Source organism: Hyla sarda, chromosome 3 (genome assembly GCF_029499605.1).
Source record: "Hyla sarda isolate aHylSar1 chromosome 3, aHylSar1.hap1, whole genome shotgun sequence".
NCBI classification, from domain to species: Eukaryota; Metazoa; Chordata; class Amphibia; order Anura; family Hylidae; genus Hyla; species Hyla sarda.
The window spans coordinates 401,653,125-401,675,604 of NC_079191.1; the positions used below are offsets into that span (position 1 = coordinate 401,653,125).

Genomic DNA, 22,480 nt, shown 5'->3' on the forward strand with positions numbered 1-22,480 from the left:
TCGTCCTCATAGATTGTAAGCTCTTGTGATCAGGATCCTCACTCCTCTTGTATCCCTCTATTTCCTCATAGATTGTAAGCTCTTGTGATCAGGGTCCTCACTCCTCTTGTATCCCTCTATTTCCTCATAGATTGTAAGCTCTTGTGATCAGGGTCCTCACTCCTCTTGTGTCCTCCTATTTCCTCATAGATTGTAAGCTCTTGTGATCAGGGTCCTCACTCCTCTTGTGTCCTCCTATTTCCTCATAGATTGTAAGCTCTTGTGATCAGGGTCCTCACTCCTCTTGTATCCCTCTATTTCCTCATAGATTGTAAGCTCTTGTGATCAGGGTCCTCACTCCTCTTGTGTCCTCCTATTTCCTCATAGATTGTAAGCTCTTGTGATCAGGGTCCTCACTCCTCTTGTGTCCCTCTATTTCCTCATAGATTGTAAGCTCTTCTGATCAGGACCCTCACTCCTCGTGTCCCTCTATTTCCCCATAGTGACTTAGTCCCTTGTGACAGGAACCTTCCTCCTATTGTTTGAATTGACAATTAGTGTATAATTCAGTCTGTACATGATCCCTTTGAATTGTACAGTGCTTCGGTTCTATGTAAATAGAGATTATAATAAAAGTATTCTGGATCTTAGAAGGCAAAAGGGCAAAAAACACAAGAAAAAAAAAAAAAGAAAATTGTCGCATCCAGAGGTGGTTAGGAAAATAACAGTGCCCTGTAATTTGGACTGGTGGACGTTCACTTTAAGGTAAGTGTCTGAACTGTATAAGAGGACAACGGTGTGTACTTAGGAGCATTGTAGGGTGATTGTCTCATACACTGCGGAGAATGAGTAGATGTAACCTCATCAGACCAGTCAGATGTGATTAATCGCATCTTTTCACATGACTTGTGCGGAGCATCAGAGACCTAATAGAGGCCAACAGAGGACCCTGCGCCGCGGCCAGCTAATTAAAATCCCTGTGCAAACCCCCTCCATGTTCTCCAGTGCAGTCTACACAATGTTAAAAGGAAAAACCACTGCCAGAGCTGTAGATTTCAGTCAAGGTTTATTGCGATATAGCACATGATCAACATCAATGCATTTCTTTTATGTTAGGTGTCAGACCAGGGGCAAGCCCCAGTTGGGGTGGAAACGCGTCGGTTGAGTTTACATTTTGGATCTCTTAATTGAACTAGACACATTGATGTGAAAAATTAAACAAGAAGTGAAACTTTGCCCAGAACCATTTAGAGGGATTTCAGATTTTATCATTTCAGACCTTACGAATGTAAATTGTAACATCTCTCGAATGAGAAATTGTGAAACGCGAAGGGTGGAGCTCCAGAAACACATTACAGAAGGAAAATAAAATAAACAGTGCAGATCTTAAAATGATATGTTACCAAAACCTGAATGTGAATTGGCAAGACACAGTCTAATTACCTCATATGCGGCTTTACAATAGCTGCTAATTTGGAGATAATGGCTCCTCGTATTCTTAGCCAGGCCATGTAACTTACCATTTGTTTAGCCAACACTATGACATTTGGGATTAAATCATTTACAAAAGTTTCATTATTGATACAAATACCCCTTTATCCCCCTGCTTAATGGCAACAGTAATAGAATAACACAGCTGTAATGTGTCTTTTCTCCTGGTAGATGTCACTGGGAAGTATTGTGAGTTTTTCCGATTGGGATAATAGGAAATGACATCATATATGTGGAGATTCCCTGGTGCGGCTACAAATATTCAGTTCATCCTATGGGACAATTCTGAAAAAGAGGAGAAGCAAACATAACAGTAAAGCTAAAATGGAGGAAAATTATCATTCTTTTTGTTAATAAGCAGCGGCTAGATAAATAGAGTTACCACATCTATATATATAAAACTCAATGTACGTGTGTGTGTGTATGTATGTTCCACAAAAACTTCCAAACGGCTAAAGATATTAACATGAAACTTGGCACACATGTCACTTATATGTCAACAACAAACATAGGATAGGTAATTTAACCCTTACTCACCCCATTTGCCAGGGGCGGGGTTTATGTTTAAAGTCCCATACAAGTCAATGGGAAATATATGTTACTGCATAACTTCCAAACGGCTGGAGATATTTCGATAATACTTGGTCACATGTTACTTATATGTCCACTTAAAATATAGGATAGTTAATTTAACCCTTAACTACCCCCATTTGTGAGGGTCGGGGTTTTTGTCCCATGCAAATCAATGGGAAATGTATGTTCCCACATAACTTCTGTACAGCTGGAGATATTTCAATACCTGGTACACATATTACGGGTCAGGATATGAGGACAGGATGGGAGGTCGGGATAGGAGGTGGAGATAGGAGGACGGGATGGTCGGGATAGGAGGTGGAGATAGGAGGTCTGGATAGGAGGACGGGCTAGGAGGACGGGATAAGGGTTGGGATAGGAAGTGGAGATAGGAGGACGGGATAGGGGGTCGAGGTAGGAGGACGGGATAGGAGGACGGGATAGGGGGTCGAGGTAGGAGGACGGGATAGGAGGACGGGCTAGGAGGACGGGATAGGGGTTGGGATAGGAAGTGGAGATAGGAGGACGGGTGTGGGTCGAGGTAGGAGGACGGGATAGGGGGTCGAGATAGGAGGACGGGATAGGAGGTCGAGATAGAAAGTCAAGATAGGAGGATGGGATAGGAGGTTGAGATAGGAGGACGGCATAGGAGGTTGGGGTGTGAGGACGGGATGAGGAAGGAAAAACTGGGCAACACCGGGTACTCAGCTAGTTAAAGATAAATGCAACATACGTAAACTATTAACACACAAATAGATGTATTGTCCATGTGTTTCATTAAGTAAACATACACAGTGCAGAGGGGAAAAGTAAGGAATCCTTGAATTTGATAACCTCTAAATTTCCCTTAAAGGGGTACTCCGGTGGTAAAGATTTTTGGCTATATTGCATCTTCTTTTAATGATCATGTTTTTTTCAATTGACACGTATAATATGTTTGTGTAGCATGTGCCTTTTTTTCTAACTTGTTTGTGGGCCAGGAAGTTCTGTAGTTATGTGTTGGATCTCTTACTGTCGTCCAGAGCGTCGGCCATGTTAGTGTGATAGCCTGGGGGATGTAGAGTATGGGGAGTGTAGCTGTGCAGTAATTAAAGGGTGCTTGTTAACCCTTGCTATTCGTGACACCAGGGTGAGGGTTCCTCAATAAAGCTTTTCCTACTGCCACCCTTCCCAAGAGCGATAGGGAGGTAGAGAATAAGAATAGATTGTCCACAACCGGAGAGTTTCTGAAACAGTATTAACTTTCACTGAAGGTTTTCTGCAAGCTTCAATAACATAAGTCTCTCAGCATAACAATGGCTTTCCTTGGAGATTGACAAAGGTTGTGACTTTAGCATTTAGAGTCTTTTAGTACTGTGCGTTATTCCACTGGATTTAGGGGTTTAGTTGCGGTCCAGTAGTCACGCTAGCATTAGCGGGGATTTAGATTTGAACTCACGGTTTTGGTTCAGCTGAGGCCGGCAGGTTTTTGAAGCCTTTGAAAGTTGCGTAGCACCGTCCTGTTAGTCCGGCAGCCATGAGAGCAGCAACCAAAGAGAGCGATAATTGGACGCAGCTCCCTTATATGGGCAGGGGCTGGATTAATGCTAATTGGTCCATACTGATGTCAATCACCATTACAAAAATTTGTGGGTAACACGTGACCCAAGGACCTCCAAAGGTCCTGCAACATACCATAAAGGTTATTAGCATGGTCACATGACCGAAGGTCCTGCGACACTGAACAAGGTAAGTACTATACATTACTATAAAATATATATAATTATTAAATATATACATATATATTATTATTAGAGATAGACTTGAGGAGAGGTGACTAGGGGCTGTCCCACCTGAGGAACCCTACCTGAACACAGTTACTCTGACTTTGGGGACCTCTACACTAGGTACGGTATGCAATACTGTACCGGGACACCACATTAGGATTAGGCTGTGGACAACGCGTCAGGACTTTTTTTCCTCCCTGTTCTTTCAGAGCCCGGAGGACGCAGGTCTGCATGAGAGAAAGAAGCCACACCCCCTCAGCTCCCCCTCCCGGGGAAAGAAGCTAGAACAGGGGGAGAGAGAGGACATACACAGCTCCTCATCTCCCCTCCCCCTGCTCTGTCTTCTGAGGACACAGGTCTGCACTGAAAGAAGACAGAGAAGATAAGAGTGTTATCTGAAGGGGAGGATAACAAAGTGCACAGGCTGGGGATGTATAGACTGCAGGGGAATAAATCTCGGACTGGAGATGATTTCCATGAGTGGAGGGGGGGGGGGGGGGGGGAGACTCCTGAATTACACATGCTGGGAGTTGTAGTCCCTGTTATGTGTGTTTATGCTAGTGTTTACAAACCAGTGTGCCTCCAGCTGTTGCAAAACTACAACTCCCAGCATGCATGCCCTGACAGCCTTTGGGCATGCTGGGAGTTGTCGTTTTGCAACAGCTGTGGGCACACTGGTTGGGAAACACTGTTCTAGCCAATTTAGTATATTACAAACAAAGTGCATTGTTTCCGATCCAGGGTGTCTTCAGCTGTATCAAAACTACAATTCCCAGCATGCCTGGACAGCTTTTGGCTGGCCGGGCATGCTGGTAGTAGAAGTTTTGGTAACACCTGGAGGCACCCTGGTTGGGAAACACTGGTGTATGCCCTATAGAGGTGTGGTGAACTACAACCCCCAGGAGACTACAGAGGCAGCATGCTGGTGTTATACCACAGACTGAAGACTCCTGAATGACACATGCTGGGAGTTTTAGTCCCTTTTGTGTGTGTGTATGACAGTGTATCCCAACCAGGGCTGAGTTATATTAGTGTGCTGTGTATAAAGGGGCCGACCCAGTAGGGTGGGTAAAGGGAGGAACAAAAAAAAAAAAAAGGAGCCGCCCCAAACCAGCAAGGCATGTGGCATGCTGGGATTTGTAGTTTTCAGCACAGAAAGAAACAGGAAATAGAAGCAAAGATGGGAAAACATAGTGGGGGATAAAAAGACAACAAAGAACGGAAATAGAGTAGCCTAAACAACAATAATAGAAATGAAACAAAGTCAAAACGGAAAAACACGTTGACCACTGGAGTACCCCTTTAAGCTGAAATCGCGTCCACCAAAAATTTTCCACTTGAACAAAATGTTTCAAAACCAATCAGATTGCTTCTTTAATTTTGCAGAGGCCTTGTTAAAAATAAAAGAAGCAATTTGATTGGTTGCTATGGGCAACTGATAAATCATTGGGCAGCAAAGCAGCTCCAAACCATGACGCAGCCTCCTCCGTGCTTCTCAGTTGGGATGAGGTTTTCGTGTTGGCATGCAGTGTTCTTTTCCCAACCAAACTTAGCATTGCGCCTCTGTACTAAAAAGTTCCCCTTTTGCCTCATCTATACATAGAAAGTTTTCCTAGACGCATTTGAGCAAACCTGAGATTTGTGGACAGCAGTGACTTCCTTGGTGGTTTTCTTTCCATATGAGCACCATTCTTGTCTAGTGCTCTTAACCCCTTAAAGGGGTACTCCACTGCTCAGCGTTTGGAACAAACTGTTCCGAATGCTGGAGCTGGCGCCAAGAGCTTGTGTCGTCATAGCCCCACCCCCTTATAACATCACGCCCCGTCCCCTCAATGCAAGTCTATGGGAGGGGGCGTGACGGAGGGGGCGTGACGGAGGGGGCGTGACGGCTGAGCACCGGAGTGCCCCTTTAAGGCTAGGTTTTCACACAGGTTTTTTTCAGGAGGAAGGAGAAGTATAAATCCTCCCTTTATATTTCCTTTTTTTTTCTATCCACTTCTGGCTTTGACTCAAAAACTGCAGTGGCAGGTATCCAAAAACACCAGGAAAATAACCGTGTAGAAACCTAGCTTAAGGACACAGGTTTTTTTTTGGTTTTTTTCCTCCTTCCCTTTTAAGAAACATAACCCTTTTATTTTTCCATCTACAGAAAATCAGCATTTTTGGCACTTGGTATTAAAATTTTATTTTTATTTTTTATTTTTTTACGTTTATGCTGTTCACCGTACGGGATCACAGACATTATAATTTAAAGGGGTACTCCGCTGGAAAACATTTTTTTTTTTTTAAATCAACTGGTGCCAGAAAGTTAAACAGATTTGTAAATTACTTCTATTTAAAAATCTTAATCCTTCCATTACTTATCAACTGCTGTATGCTCCAGAGGAAGTTCTTTTCTTTTTTAACTTCCTTTCTGTCTGACCACAGTGCTCTCTGCTGACACCTCTGCCCATTTTAGGAACTGTCCAGAGTAGGAGCAAATCTTCATAGCAAACTTATCCTGCTCTGGACAGTTCCTGACATGGATAGAGGTGTCAGCAGAGAGCACTGTGGTCAGACAGAAAGGAAGTTAAAAAAGAAAAGAACTTTCTGTGGAGCATACAACAGCTGATAAGTACTGGAAGGATTAAGATTTTTATATAGAAATAATTTACAAATCTGTTCAACCTTCTGGCACCAGTTGATTTAAAAAAAATAAAAAAAATTCCAGCGGAGTACCGAACAATTACGAACATGGTGATAACAAATATGTTTATTTATTAATTTTTTTGTTAATAGGAAAAGAAGGGTGATTTTGTTTCTTATAAGGGGAGAGGTTTATTTTTTATTTTACACTTTTTAAAGGAGATCTGCAGAGGTTTATAACTTCTCCCCTATCCGCAGGATTGATAGAACATCTGCATTGTTATATAAAGTAATTAGGATTTTAAATGTTTGCTTCTATATTATATATTGCTTATATTAATTTATCTATCACAGGTAAAATGTCATTTCCAGTCTTATAATGCAGATATTTATGAACTTTGACCTAATCTCACAGGGATTTCTGGCAGTATTTTCATTAGAACTTTTTTCCTCTTTTACTTAGAAAGTCTTAATTCCCTTTCCTAGTTAGAAATCATTCTAAATTTAGCAATAGCATCAGAAAAGAACTTAATCCCGACCTCCGATTTTATACCAGTCCACATAGTCCATTAGGGCTTTCTACATAATTAAACACGACTGCTTCCCCCCTAATCTGCCACATCAGGAGAACAACAATCGTCCAAAATTCTTCCATTATATTTGCGTTTTTTTTTGCATGCTAGTATCAGAATGTTATCACAGCTCCAGGGAGCCATTCCAATCCTGTCATTATATTGGACAACAAAATGTTATTTAACCAAACGATGACCTTAGATTCTATTAATGATACTATTCATCATCACCATGAACATTTACATGTTTCCTTTCCCCTCTGGATCCTTTCCTCTCTGGTTTTATGTTCTGTTGTTCTTTTATGGGCGAAAACTTTGTATATTTTGGGTGGTTTACATTTTCTTTTGTTATTGAGATCACTTAGAGAAATAACATTTGAACAATTCCTCCATAACTATGTAACAATCAGCAGTATTACATGCTAGTGAACAATGTTTTTTTTTTTTATAAACCTGTAAAAATCCACTTGCCTTTAAAGGGGTACTCCGGCGCTAAGACATCTTATCCCCTATCCAAAGGATAGGGGACAAGATGCCTGATCGCGGGGGTCCCGCCACTGGGGATCCCTGTGATCTTGCACGCAGCACCCCGTTATAATCAGTCCCCGGAGCATGTTCGCTCCGGGTCTGATTACTGGCGATCACGGGGGCCGGAGCATTGTGATGTCACGGCCCCGCCCCTGTGTGACATCACGCTCCGCCCTCTCAATGCAAGCTTATGGGAGGGGGCATGACAGCTGTCACACCCCCTCCCATAGGCTTGCATTGAGGGGGTAGAGCAGGACTGATTATAACGGGGTGCTGCGTGCAAGATCACAGGGGTCCCCTATCCTTTGGATAGGGGATAAGATGTCTTAGCACCGGAGTAAGTGTTAATAGAAGTTCTCCTGGGAACTGAACCTATTAGATAGCATAGGGATAAGCATTTCATGTAGGGGGACCGACCACTAATTCCCCCCCCCCCCCCAGCAATGGACAAGTGATGGCCCACTCAGCCAATCACCCACTTGGGCAGGATATCGCTGCATCCAGTGATTGGCTGAGCGGACCATCACTTTCGCTCATCCTGGAAGGTATGGGACATATCACACCAAGCATGGGTAAGTTGCCTGGGCCCCATACAGGAGATCACAAGGGGTCCCAGTGGTCAGTACCCCTGCTATTAGTCACTTATCCCCATTCATAACACATGCATAACTGGCTGAGACAAGACTTGGCCCCTCCCATAGACTTGCATTGAAGGGGCGTGGCGTGACATCAATAGGTGCGTGGCCGTGACATCATGATCCCGCAGCCTGCACCCAGCGTTCAGAACACAATGTTCTGAACACTGGGGCAGTGGAGTACCTCTTTAAGCTAAGTGCTCTTATGTCCCTGAGAACAAAAGGACCGGGTAGTGCAAATCCAGCATACCCTATCCCTTTCTCCCCCGACATCTGCCGTCGGGGAAGATTCAGGATGCTGTCACATTAGATGGGCAGCTGATCCTGTTGACAACTCTTGTGTATGGCCAGCTTTATCCATTTTTTTTCTGGTACAGGTTTACAGGACATATACAAAATGCACAAAACCAGCTCTCACCTTAAGTTGAATCATTGTCTGCACGGATGGGCAGCAACACCATAAAGACTCCAGAAGAACAAATCATATAACCTTATTCTTTTATCAATAAATGTTTAAAAATGATATCCACATGACATGGCCAAACTGGTCTGGCCTGTTTCGGTCTTCAATGACCTTAAAGGGGTTATCTAGGAAAAAACTTTTTTTTTTTAAATATCAACTGGCTCCAGAAAGTTAAACAGATTTGTAAATTACTTCTATTAAAAAATCTTAATCCTTTCGGTACTTATGAGCTTCTGAAGTTAAGGTTGTTCTTTTCTCTCTAAGTGCTCTCTGATGACACGTGTCTTGGGAACCGCCCAGTTTAGAAGAGGTTTGCTATGGGAATTTGCTTCTAAACTGGGGGGTTCCCGAGACAGGTGTCATCAGAGAGCACTTAGACTGAAAAGAACAACCTTAACTTCAGAAGCTCATAAGTACTGAAAGGATTAAGATTTTTTAATAGAAGTAATTTACAAATCTGTTTAAAGGGGTTATCCAGGCAAAAACTTTTTTTTTATATATCAACTGGCTCCAGAAAGTTAAACAGATTTGTAAATTGCTTCTATTAAAAAAAATCTTAATCCTTTCAGTACATATGAGCTTCTGAAGTTAAGGTTGTTCTTTTCTGTCTAAGTGCTCTCTGATGACACGTGTCTTGGGAACCGCCCAGTTTAGAAGAGGTTTGCTATGGAAATTTGCTTCTAAACTGGGAGGTTCCCGAGACAGGTGTCATCAGAGAGGACTTAGACAGAAAAGAACAACCTGAACTTCAGAAGCTCATAAGTACTGAAAGGATTAACATTTTTTAATAGAAGTCATTTACAAATCTGTTTAACTTTCTGGAGCCAGTTGAGATATATATATATATATATATATATATATATATATATATATATATATAAAGTTTTTTCCTGGATAACCCCTTTAATCATGGTCTATAAAAAATGTAACTGAAGGCCAAAGCGCGTGAGCTCTGATGCATATTTGTCACTGCCATTAGAATATGGTTTTATGCATTTATTAATAAAAGAATAATTTGATGAGATTCGTTCTGCTGGAATCTTTAGGGCAGTGGTCTTCAACCTGCGGACCTCCAGATGTTGTAGTTTTGCAACATCTGGAGGTCCGCATGTTGAAGACCACTGCTTTAGGGTGTTGCTAACCTCTGATCTGGGTGGTATAAAGGGGTCGGCTGGTCAAGAGCATGCCAGACAAAGGTGGTATAGCTGGTAGATTAACATATCGTCGTCGTCCCCCCCCACCACCACCACTTTGCTTTTCCCTTATTGGTTAATTTACTTGGGTGTCTCGATTATACAGTATTCTACGAGTGAATGGACATATGGTGCAAAGAAAAAAAAAAGTGACGTTTAAAACTTTATGCCAAGTGAAAGTTTTATTATCTGTGTTATTTAAATGTCACAGCCAATAGCAATAATACTTGTCTGCAGAACGAGACATTTATGGTCGAGTGACTCACACCTCATTGTCAGCTGTCAGGAAAAGGTTCTGCAAAAATGATCTCTTCCATCCAATTCAGTGTTGTTCCCATCTGCTTCAGTGAGGAGCGGAGGACATATGTGCAGCATATGTATCTGATCCAATTAGCTGATTATTTCTTTATTTTATCTTCCCTTTAAATTCACACATTTCACTTGTTTCTCTCATGGATAAGTGTAATCTAAAATAGGAAAAGCGCTCCATAGCGTATTATGTTAGAAAGGGGTAAAGCACATGAGTATAAAATCCGCTTACCCCAACTAGTTGTGTAAACCATACGAAACAATGGAACACCATCCAGAAGTGTTCCCATTCCACAATTGCCATGGATAAGAGTAACATAAAGAGAGAGGAAAAAAGAAAGAGGGAAATTGCGCCCCTAGTGAAGAACGTTTAAAAATTGAGTTTACACGTATTCAAGGTTAAACTCACCGGAGGGCGTTGCGCTCAGGGCACAACACCTAAAAAGCGTGGTATGATAACAATTCCCAGGTCCGCAGCCTCAGTCCTCTGGTAGCAGGCACGCTGTCCCAGTGTAACGTAATAGCAGGTATTGGAAGAAAATTGTGTACGAATTTTGGCGCTGGAACTCTGGATATTAAGAAAATCAGGAACACATCCGCATTCCTTTCAGAGGCTTTATTGTGAATACTTAAAGGGTACCCCTCATCAAAAAAACGTTTGATATATTATAGATTCATGTATGCAGAATAACTTTACAATTGCATGTTATTAAAAAAATATGCTTCTTTCTATTTAATTTTCCACTTTGAAGAAATGACCACTAGGGGTCTCCCTACCAGTCCTGGCAGCAAGCATTTCAGACTCGTGCTGGAGTCCTAAACACTACGAGCTGCCAGTCTGCTTTGTTCACAAAGGAGAACACTCAGAGCTGCCAGCCTGCTTTGTTCACAGCCTGTTTGGCTGTGAACAAAGCAGGCTGGCAGCTCTGAGTGTTTAGGACTCCAGCATGAGTCAGAAATGCTTGCTGACAGGACTGATCGGGAAAAATACAATAGGAAGAAGCATTTTTTTCATTAACATGCTATTGGAAAGTTATTCAACATTCATTAATCTAAAATATATCAAAAGTTTATTTGATGAGAGGTACCCTTTAAGCTACGCGTTTCTGGTCCGAACTGGACCTTCGTCAGGCAAGATATACCTTGCCTGACGAAGGGTCCGGTTCGGACCAGAAACGCATAGCTTATGTATTCACAATAAAGCCTCTGAAAGGAATGCGGATGTGTTCCTGATTTTCTTTATATCCAGAGTTCCAGCGCCAAAATTAGTCCACATTTTCTTCCAATACCTGCTATTATGGATGAGAGTAAGGCAGGCTAGTACCATTTTAATTACAGTAATTCTAATATTCATATAATACAGTAATTGGCGTGTGTGATGTCACAATGTAGCTATAATACAGAGGCCCACCTGATAACTACGGGGCTTGACATTGATATCTAACTTTTTGTTCGTCTGTGAGGTTTACACCGCAGCCTCCCTCAGCTACTCACCTTCCCATCCTCACTGCTCACCCCCTGTCAGGCCGCTCTTCTTCTTCTCTATTGCTAATCCTCCTCAGCTCTTCTCTCAATCCACTGACCTCCTCATAAATGACATAAATCTAACCCAAAATATCTAGTAAGATGTATATATCAGGGGGCATTGCTAGGTTCTTGGAAACAAACAACAAAAAACGTGGTCTCAAATGGCTGGAGGTGCTCAACCCCAAATGCGGTTGTGCATATATACTGGGGGAGCAGATCCTGCCCTTGTAGTCCGTTGCTAGGGGCGATCCCCAGCATAAAAATGCATACAATGGAGGATGCCTGCAGCGGACTACAAGTGCCACAATAGAATCCTACACCAGATAAACGGTGTGGATGTGTAACAATTAGAATAATACAATACAGGAATATGGGTACACTACTGTGGTAGATGTATACAATGACATTGGCTAATCCCTCAACACTGATGTTAAAATTGAGACATTCGCCAGTGTATCCTTATATGAAGGACACACCAGAGCCCGCACACCAACGCCAAGGTTTCACAAAATGGCGCGGGACCTACGCTAATCCTACCTGTGCGTGATAAGCAAAACAGGGGTCAGTGGGCAATTACGGCAGCATTCGGTCGACTCACAACCTCCTCCCAGATACCCTCCAGCGTGACTGAGCACACATGCAATGGGAGGAGGGAGGCAAGCTGCAAGCCCCACCTCAGTTGGCTAATATCTGGTGTAGGATTCTATTGTGGCACTTGTAGTCTGCTGAAGGCATCCTCCATTGTATGCATTTTTATGCTGGGGATTGCCCTTAGCAACGGACTACAAGGGCAGGATCTGCTCCCCCAATATAAATGCACAACCGCATTTGGGGTTGAGCACCTCCAGCCATTTGAGACCACGTTTTTTGTTTTTTTGTTTTAATTTTATACTTGGAGGTGTGTAAACTCCAAAATGAATGCACCTTTAATATCTTCCAGGCAGCATTAGGGTAGCACCTGTGAGGCCATGCACCCATATTAGCCAACTCAGGTGGGGCTTGCAGTTTGCCTCCCTCCTCCCATTGCATGTGTGCTCAGTCACGCTGGAGGGTATCTGGGAGGAGGTTGTGAGTCGACCGAATGCTGCCGTAATTGCCCACTGGCCCCTGTTTTGCTTATCACGCACAGGTAGGATTAGCGTAGGTCCCGCGCCATTTTGAGAAACCTTGGTGTTGGTGTGCGGGCTCTGGTGTGTCCTTCATATAAGGATACACTGGTGAATGTCTCAATTTTAACATCAGTGTTGAGGGATTAGCCAATGTCATTGTATACATCTACCACAGTAGTGCATTCCTGTATTGTAGGTTCTTGGAAAACCAGGAGTACAAGCCCCAAAGAATCCACTCCATCACATCAAAGACAAAGTTTATATACTAGGATAGATGGATTGGCTTATACACACACTGGCTCTAGATGGATATTTGGTGGCCCAGTAAGGGAGGTGTTACCCTGTGCTCCTACTGTCCTGTCAGGCAGCCTCCTTCAGTGTCCCCAAGGCCCCTGCACTTGTTTCCCCATTGTAAATATGTTGTACCATGTAAAGTGTTATAAAATGTCATTGCTTTAAGTTATACCATGTGATATGTCATGTGATTGTTACCCAGGAGGTACCAGTGACCAGGTGAACCCAAGAGTGACCTATGGGCTCCCTGCTAGTCTCCCCCATATAAGCCCTGGGTGGAGCTTCTCTCTCTTTGAGCTCTGCTCTTCTGCTAAGCTGTGGTCCAGTGCAGTCTTGTCTAGTGTGTGTGTCCAGAGTGTTGGAGACCCCAAAGTCAAGTCCTGCAGCCACCATCAAGTCAAGTAAGATAAAGTCACAGCTTTATAAATCAAGTCAAGTCAGTCCCTGTCATCTGTCAAGTCAGCGTGGTCTGCATTCAATTGTCCAGTCCTACTACAAGTCCCAGCAAGCTCTTAAGGTCTCTGCATCACTGGTCACCCCCTTGGGCCCTGGCTGAACTGTATGGACTTTATCAACTGTCTACACTCAGTAAAGCTACCGTTGTCTGTAACTTGGTGTCGGAGTCTTTATTGCCCCCGTGCCTAGCCCAGGATCCAGCGGTATACCTTCAGGTGGTTATAGGCTAAACCATGCCCTGGCATCACGAATACAAGGGGTTAATGCCATCTGCCCCCAGGGTAACCACATCTGCCCTGCACCACACACCACACCACCGCAGATATTACGGATTTAGGTAAAATTCACGGCTACAAAATACAAAAAAGGTGCAGTCAACAGTAAATTACCATAAATTACATCTATTGACTTAAGATATCTTCTCCATTCAGCCCAGACTGCCATGATGTTTTGTCCAGCCAAGGCTTATCTCTGCAGAGTTTATTGCCTAGACATTAAAGGGGTACTCCGGTGGAAAACTTTTTTTTATTTATTTTTTTTATTTTTTTTATTGACTGGTGCCAGAAAGTTAAACAGATTTGTAAATTACTTCTATTAAAAAATCTTAATCCTTCCAGTACTTACTAGCTGCTGAATACTACAGAGGAAATTCTTTTCTTTTTGGAACACAGTGCTCTCTGCTGACATCATGACCACAGTGCTCTCTGCTGACACCTCTGTCCATTTTAGGAACTGTCCAAAGCAGCATATGTTTGCTATGGGTATTTTCTCCTACTCTGGACAGTTTTTAAAATGGACAGAGGTGTCAGAAGAGAGCACTGTGGTCATGATGTCAGCAGAGAGCTCTGTGTTCCAAAAAGAAAAGAATTTCCTCTGTAGTATTCAGCAGCTAACAAGTACTGGAAGGATTAAGGTTTTTAATAGAAGTAATTTACAAATCTGTTTAACTTTCTGGCACCAGTTGATTTAAAAACAAAAAAAAAAAAGTTTTCCACCGGAGTACCCCTTTAATTTCTCATCCCTACTTTTTTTTAACACAAACTCCCCATTCTGGTGCCCTGTGCAGTGTGAATTGTACTGCAGAAATATTAATCCAACATAGACCCCCTGAAAATACCTACTGCCACAGAGATAGTGCCCCTACAGTAATTAGTATCACATGTAGAGCCCTCAAAAATAATTGTTTCTAACAAATAGTCCCCTGGCTGTAATTGTTCTTCTTTACAGGGCGCTAAAAAATAACTGTGCCAAACAGAACGCCCTCAACAGTGTTAGTGTTTCTCCATAGTGCCATCAAATGTAACTGGATCAAGGTGCCTGCATAATAATAGTGGCCCCAAAAGTAAATGTGCCAGAGTACTAGACCCCCCCCCATAGTAATATTGCCATCATTAATAATTCACCCAGGTACTGTGTTATACTGTATCTCTAACTTGAGCAATAATAAAAGCTTCATGGTTTGACTATTAATATAAATAATTCACCCAAAGTGTTCCCAATGGAAAAATTGCTCCCCCATAGTGCCCCAAAAGTAATAATGCAACCCTTGAAAGCTTCATTAGTGGGTGTCCTCATAGTGTCCCAATAATAAAATGCTTCCTGCTCCCCCATTAGTAATAGTGCCCCAGTAGTAATAGTGCTCCCCCATAGTACAAACAATAGTAATAATGCTTCCCAGAGGGACCCCAATAGTAATAGTGCTCCCTAGACTGCCCCCCCCCCCCCCCAAGAAAATCCAAGAAAAAAAGAAGAAATCCAGTGCTCACTGAACTGTTACCTTTGCACCTATGCTTTTTGCCAACAGCAGTAAAAATTACATTAAAAACTGAAGATATGTTAATTTGGAAAATGTTTTTATATGGTCATCAGGGGGTCAAAACTGTTGATGCGTAAATTTTTATTTGATTTATTATACAAAATATTCATATTATATATCAGAATACCTAGAAAAGGGCCCCGGAATCCTGAGCAGCAGGTTCTTCATCCATAAAGGCCGGGAGGGTTATATAATGTAACTGTGCGAGGGGACAGATATTTTTATTCTTCTTTGTGTACCTTACCCTTGGTAAATATTTCATGACATGAGAAATCATATCACTACTATGGTGCTGATAGACGTGGTGTCACACGGGATTATGTTATGCTGTGTAAATAAAAAAAGGGGCAAGTTATTTAATAGTTTTCACTGTATGTCATGTTAACCTTATAGGAGCCGGGAAAAATTTACTACATATATGTTACATAGGTTCCTATAACATCATTCAACTAAATGTTATTAGTTTTTTGGTCAAAGCACTGTCTAGAGGCCAGGAGGAGCAGCTTCATTGTCATAGCAACCTTAAAATAGTGTCTCCAGGATGGGCTTCATCTTCAAGCTCCTGGGCCCCAAAGAAAAATGTGTAACAGGGCCCCCACCTTCTGTTGTCATATGACAGAGCTTCAGGGCTCCCTTAGGCTTCTGGGTCTGAGTGCATATGATACCTCTGAACCCCACAATAGCTTCATTCTTGATACTAACAGCTTCCCAGTCACGTTGGAGGCTGGAGTTTGCAGCAGGAGATGCCAATGTATTGCACAGGATCTGCAGTATGGTAAATCTGTCAACAGAGACTGGAGGAGGATCAGGGTCTGAAATGCAACTTTTCAGAACTAGAGTTGTAAACCCGTGCATACATGCTTCACAGGTCTCTATGGCAGGTGTTTATGGTAGTTACCCAGCCCAAGTTTTCAGGATTAAGACGGTTTTGAATTTCTGGCACTTTCCAATAAACAACATACATGATCCTTTCTGTGTAGCCTGCCTTCTCCAGTGTATAACGCCCCAATGGGTGTGGATCCATTATGCCATTTACTGTTTTAGCTTTGGGAGCGGAGTATAAGTACTACCCTAGTTTCACCCTTTATTCCACTCCAGGATGAGGAAGCTGGACTTCAGCTGCAGGAGAGATACCAGTAGATGTAGATGGCAATAGCGCATCAAAGCAAAGTTAAATGTAACTGAGCTGAGTTTGTAGAAAAGCAGAGCTGAGAAGCTCAGAGGCTGCCAGGTGGTACAGGCTTGATGAGAGCACAGGCTTGGTCGACAGTCCAGGTCAGGCACAGGAGGGCAGTGAGATACAACAGGATCAGGCAGAGGCAGATTTAGGAAACAGGCTTAGGTCAAACACAGGATCAGAGGAACAGCGGACAAACACCTTTGCTATATGGAAACACAACATTTCTCAGGCATGAGGGAAGGGGTGGAGAAGAGTTATATATATGGTACCCTTGAAGAAATTATACGTACATGCCCTAGAAATTGTCACGGTCTGAGACAGTACTGAAGAGAAATCCAGATCCCTGAGCAGGCAGCTCAGCCCGGGTGAGTAGCGGGACGCTGATCTGTGATCACAGAGACTGCAACAGGAATAGATAGCTGCACTTTAGCTGCTGCCGATTGGCTGCTTAAATGTAAATTCCAAAAGAAGAATAGAGACATCTACAGGACCATGGAGGAGACGAGGGATGTATTATAGGGCCAATGTGACTGGTGTATTTGCATTGGCACTGCTGGAATACTTGTAAAGACACTGTTTTAAAAGTAGCAGACAATAGAAAAAGTACAAGGTTGCACTCACCCGTGTTGATTAAAAATGTCATACTTTATTGAAATCCATTAAAAACGATTGCCAGAGGGGAGCAGCAGTTGGTGGTCAGCTGGAGGCTGACGTTTCACGGTTTGCCCGCTTTCTCAAAGCCTTTCAGAAAGCAGGCAAATTGCGCAACGTCAGCCTTGGCCAGTCTATCAGCATTCCGCTGGCCACCAACTCCCACTCCCCTCGGAGTGTGAAATTTTTAATCAATACGGGCGAGTGCAACCTTATACTTTTTCAATTGTTTGCTATTTTGAATGCTCAATGCTAAAAAGGTTTATGTACCACCCATGATTTACTACCTCTCTGTGGGCTATTTTTACATTGCATCCTCCTAAAGTTATCCTGTCCAAAAATGTGTAGCAATAGTGCCGGCCCCATTTCTCCTGGTCTAGTACTGTTGTAAAAGTTACTACTTTTTGGGCACTGCTGAAACTACACTGCTCAAAAAAATTAAGGGAACATTAAGATGACACATCCTTGATCTAAATGAATGAACTAATCGTATGAAATACTTTCGTCTTTACATAATTGAATGTGCTGACAACAAAATCACAAAAAAATGATAAATGGAAATCAAATTTATCAACCCATGGAGATCTGGATATGGAGTCAAACTCAAAATCAAAGTGGAAAACCCCACTACAGGCTGTTCCAACTTTATGTAATGTCCTTAAAACAAGTCACAATGAGACTCAGTAGTGTGTGTGGCCTCCACGTTCCCGTATGACCTCCCTACAATGCCTGGGCATGCTCCTGATGAGGTGGCTCCTGGACAGTCTGTGGTGCAACATGTTGTTGGTGGATGGAGAGAGACATGATGTCCCAGATGTGCTCAATCGGATTCAGGTCTGGGGAACGGGCGGGCCAGTCCATAGCATCAATGCCTTCCTCTTGCAGGAACTGCTGTCACACTCCAGCCACATGAGGTCTAGCATTGTCTTCCATTAGGAGGAACCCAGGGCCAACCGCACCAGCATATGGTCTCACAAGGGGTCTGAGGATCTCATCTTGGTACCTAATGGCAGTCAGGCTACCTCCGGCAAGTACATGGAGGGCTGTGCAGCCCTCCAAAGAAATGCCACCCCACACCATTACTGACCCACTGCCAAACCGGTCATGCTGGAGGATGTTGCAGGCATGTTCGGTGTTGGGCTGTAAGCACAACCCCCATCTGTGGACATCGGGCCCTCATACCACCCTCATGGAGTCTGTTTCGGACCGTTTGAGTGGACACATGCACATTTGTGGCCTGCTGGAGGTCATTTTGCAGGGCTCTGGTAGTGCTCCTCCTGCTCCTCCTTGCACAAAGGCGGAGGTATTGGTTCTGCTGCTGGATTGTTGCTCTCCTACAGCCTCCTTAATGTCTCCTGATGTACTGGCCTGTCTCCTGGTAGCACCTACATGCTCTGGACACTACGCTGACAGACACAGCAAACCTTCTTGCCACAGCTCGCATTGATGTGCCATCCTGGATGAGCTGCACTACCTGAGCCACTTGTGTGGGTTGTAGACTCCATCTCATGCTACCACTAGAGTGAAAGCACTGCCAGCACTAAAAAGTGACCGTAACATCAGCCAGGAAGCATAGGAACTTAGAAGTACATAATACCAAGCAGGAAGATATTGTATTTAAAATTTTAACATAACTTAAAAAAAAAAAAAAAAAATTGATTTGCTTTAGATATGTGAATAAACCATAATTCTTAAAATTATTTAATGCCTCTAAAAAAATGTCTGAGTCATGAGTCATTTCACATAAATAAATAATGAATCATGAAAATGTAAACTACATTCTTATAGTATTAATAATGAAGTCTAAGGTCACAGCATGGAAATGGGAACTCTGGGTTTGATCAAAACTAATTTTTTAATGGTTCCCCAACATGCAACATTATTGCTACATTAGCCCTTTTCAAGCATGCTCACAGTACAGGTATAATATACATAGTTATGTCACAGTACAGAGATAATATACACAGTGATGTCACAGTACAGGATAATGCACAATGATGTCACAGTACAGGGATAATATACACAGTGATGTCATAACACAAGGATAACAAAAATAGTGATGTCACAGTACAGGGATAATACACAGTGATGTCACAGTACAGGATAATATACACAGTGATATCACAGTACAGGGATAATACAAACAGTGATGTCACAGCACAAGGATAATAAAAACAGTGATGTCGCAGAACATGGCTAATACACACAGTGATGTCACAGTACAGGATAATACACAGTGATGTCACAGTACAGGGATAATATACATAGTGATGTCACAGTACAGGATAATACACAGTGATGTCACAGTACAGGAATAATATACATAGTGATGTCACCGTAAAGGGATAATACACACAGTGATGTCACAGCACAAGGATAGTATACACACAGTGATGTCACAGTACAGGATAATACACACAGTGATGTCACAGTACAGGGATAATATACACAGTGATGTCACAGTACAGCATAATACACAGTGATGTCACAGTACAGAGATAATACACACAGTGATGTCACAGTACAGGGATAATATACACAGTGATGTCACAGTACAGCATAATACACAGTGATGTCACAGTACAGGGATAATACTCACAGTGATGTCACAGTACAGGGATAATATACACAGTGATGTCACAGTACAGGATAATACACACAGTGATGTCACAGTACAGGATAATATACACAGTGATGTCACAGAACAGGGATAATACACAGTGATGTCACAGTACATGATAATATACAGTGATGTCACAGTAAAAGAAATTTAACACAGTGATGTCACAGTACAGGATAATACACACAGGGATTTCACAGTACAGGATAATACACACAGTGATGTAACATTATAGAGATAATAAACACAGTGAGGTCAAACAGGCCTGCACTGTAATTATAATATTAACTTTTAAAGGGGTAGTCCGGCCCTAAGACATCTTATCCCTTATCCAAAGGATACGATCTCTGATCACGGGGGTCTCGCTGCTGGGGACTCCAGCAATCTAGCATGCAGCACCCACCTGTGAGCACTGCAGGAAGCACTGGAGGCTCCAAGTCTTATGCCTCCTGACCACGGGGACGGAGTATTGTGACGTCACAACTCCACCCCCGTGTGACATCATGCCCCGCCCCCTCAATGCAAGTCTATGGGAGGCGGCGTGACGACTGAGTGGAAATCTTAGGTTAGTTCCCACACTTTTTTTCCAAAGTTTTTAGCCATAGCCATGCATATGAGGGGAAAAAAAATACTAAAAATTCACTTTGAAAAGGGAAAAAAAGGGGGGAACATAGAACGTGAGATCCATGATGTCACAGTGGCAAACCCATTAAAAAGATTGGATGTAACTTTATGTCATATTGGGGCATTCCAATTATGAAGCGAACTCACTTTATAGACTGTAAATTCCACTCAGGAGCATGGGATAGCTGTTGCGAATGCACATATCCACTCACTCAAAGAGGACCAGGTCTCAATCGGGGAGATTTATCAAAACTTGTGTAGAGGAAGAGTGATGCAGTTGTCCATAGCAACCAATCAGATTGCTTCTTTCATTTTTCACAGGCCAGAGGCGACCTGATTGGTTTCTACGGGCAACTGCACCACTCTTCTGTGATGCCCCAGTACAGGTACACGGTCGTGTACTACCTGTAGGCCCTGTCAGGTTGAGTCTCTCAGTGACCTGGGGGCTCCCCTGCAGGGTCTCACCCTGTTGTCTCCCTGTTGTTTTAAATGGTGTATAGCACTTTAATGCATAGACATGATCCCTATGTATAGATAGTCTCAAGGACCTGTGGGAGATCTCAAGGACCTGTGTAAGTCTGTCACATGTTATGTTATGCAGTCGCATGATTTGTTGGCACGTGTACTCCCAGAGAGCACCAGCTTAACCTATGACCCACAGCTTGACCAATGGGCTTTAGCCAAGTCCCCCATTATATAAAGGGGTGGCCATTACTAGTCTCTCTCTTAGCACTTACCACCAGCTACCTTACTGAGCTCAGCTACCAGAGAACTCAGGGCAAGTGATCAGCATCTGGAAGGCTACAAAAGCTACAAGTCTCTACAGTAAGTCTCAAGTCTATGTCTGCTGTCACTGAAACTAGTCAAGTCCTGCACATAGTAAAGTCAAGTCTAATTAAAAGTCAAGTTAAAGGAGTACTCTAGTGCAGAGTATTCCTGCTCCGTTCTTCCCGGGCTGCAAAATAAATGAAAATGAACCATCACTCACCTCCCTGGGTTCCCGTGGAGCGCCACTACAGCTGTTCGGTCCTCCGGTGCATCTCCTTCATACTTCCGGGTGTAACGAAGCGTCACATGGTGCCCAGCCTATCGCCGGCCGAGGCTGAACATCGTGGCGGCCGGCGATAGGCTGAGCGCCATGTGACACTTCGTTACACCCGGAAGTATGAAGAGGATGGACCGGAGGACCGAACAGCTGTAGTGGCGCTCCGCGGGAACCCAGGGAGGTGAGTGATGGTTCATTTATTTTGCAGCCCGGGCAGAACGGAGCAGGAATACTCTGCACTAGAGTACTCCTTTAATTACAAGTATATTGGTCCAGCAAGCTGCATGGTCCTCTGGGTCCTGGCCACCTCTCTGGGAATTCTGGCCTTAGCTGTGAAGATAATTACACCTGTCTTCTACTCAGTAAAGCCTCCGTTTGACCATAACTGGTTGTGGACTCTTCATTCACTACTAGCCCGTGGGTTAGCAGAGAATCAGGGCGTGTGGTGTTCCGGAACCCGAAAACCACACTGGCGTCACAAACACATAGGAGTTGATACCATCCGACCCCAATAACATCAGATCCCATCACTCACACTGCCACACCCGTGGTCCCGCCATTCACCCGGTGGTGCACCACACTACCTCTGCACAGGTTTTGATAAATCTCCCCGATCGTGCCTCGGGCTGACTTGTACGCTGCACCACACTTGTGGTGCGGCGGAATCATTTTACAGTATAAATTTGAGCCAAGTCCAATATAAGACGTGGGAGCCGCCGGTACCTGTTCGGCTTCCAAATCCTTTACCATGTTTGAATCTCGCTGTAATTCATCGTGAAAATCCCCAGTTTAAGTGGAGAAGCTAAAAGCCATGCATGTCTCCATTCCTTTCCCCACTTAGTAACGCTCTGTTGGTCTTTCAGCTTTTATTATTTAATTAAGACAAAGACATGGAAGGTTTTTGGCTGGGCGCCTATTGTGAATGTCTTCCAGGCTGTGGGTTGTCGGTGTTAGGAATTACTAATGCGCTCGCTTCTCTGGAACCACCTCCATCCTATTTGTAAGGCTTGAACTGCAGCTGACC

General features: G+C 43.3%; 1 protein-coding gene across 4 annotated transcripts in view; it reads right to left on the reverse strand.

Moving 5' to 3' along the window:
* Positions 1-952: 952 nt before the first annotated feature.
* SOCS5 (suppressor of cytokine signaling 5) overlaps positions 953-22,480 on the reverse strand; it is a 232,217-nt gene continuing 210,689 nt past the window's right edge. For 2 of the 4 annotated variants that reach the window (XR_008891638.1, XR_008891640.1), the window contains one exon: positions 1,011-1,755. The gene's annotated coding sequence lies outside the window, so the exon portion shown is untranslated. Of the gene's footprint in view, positions 1,756-22,480 lie in introns of all 4 variants that reach the window. The other 2 variants (XR_008891641.1, XR_008891639.1) reach the window with 2 other exon arrangements.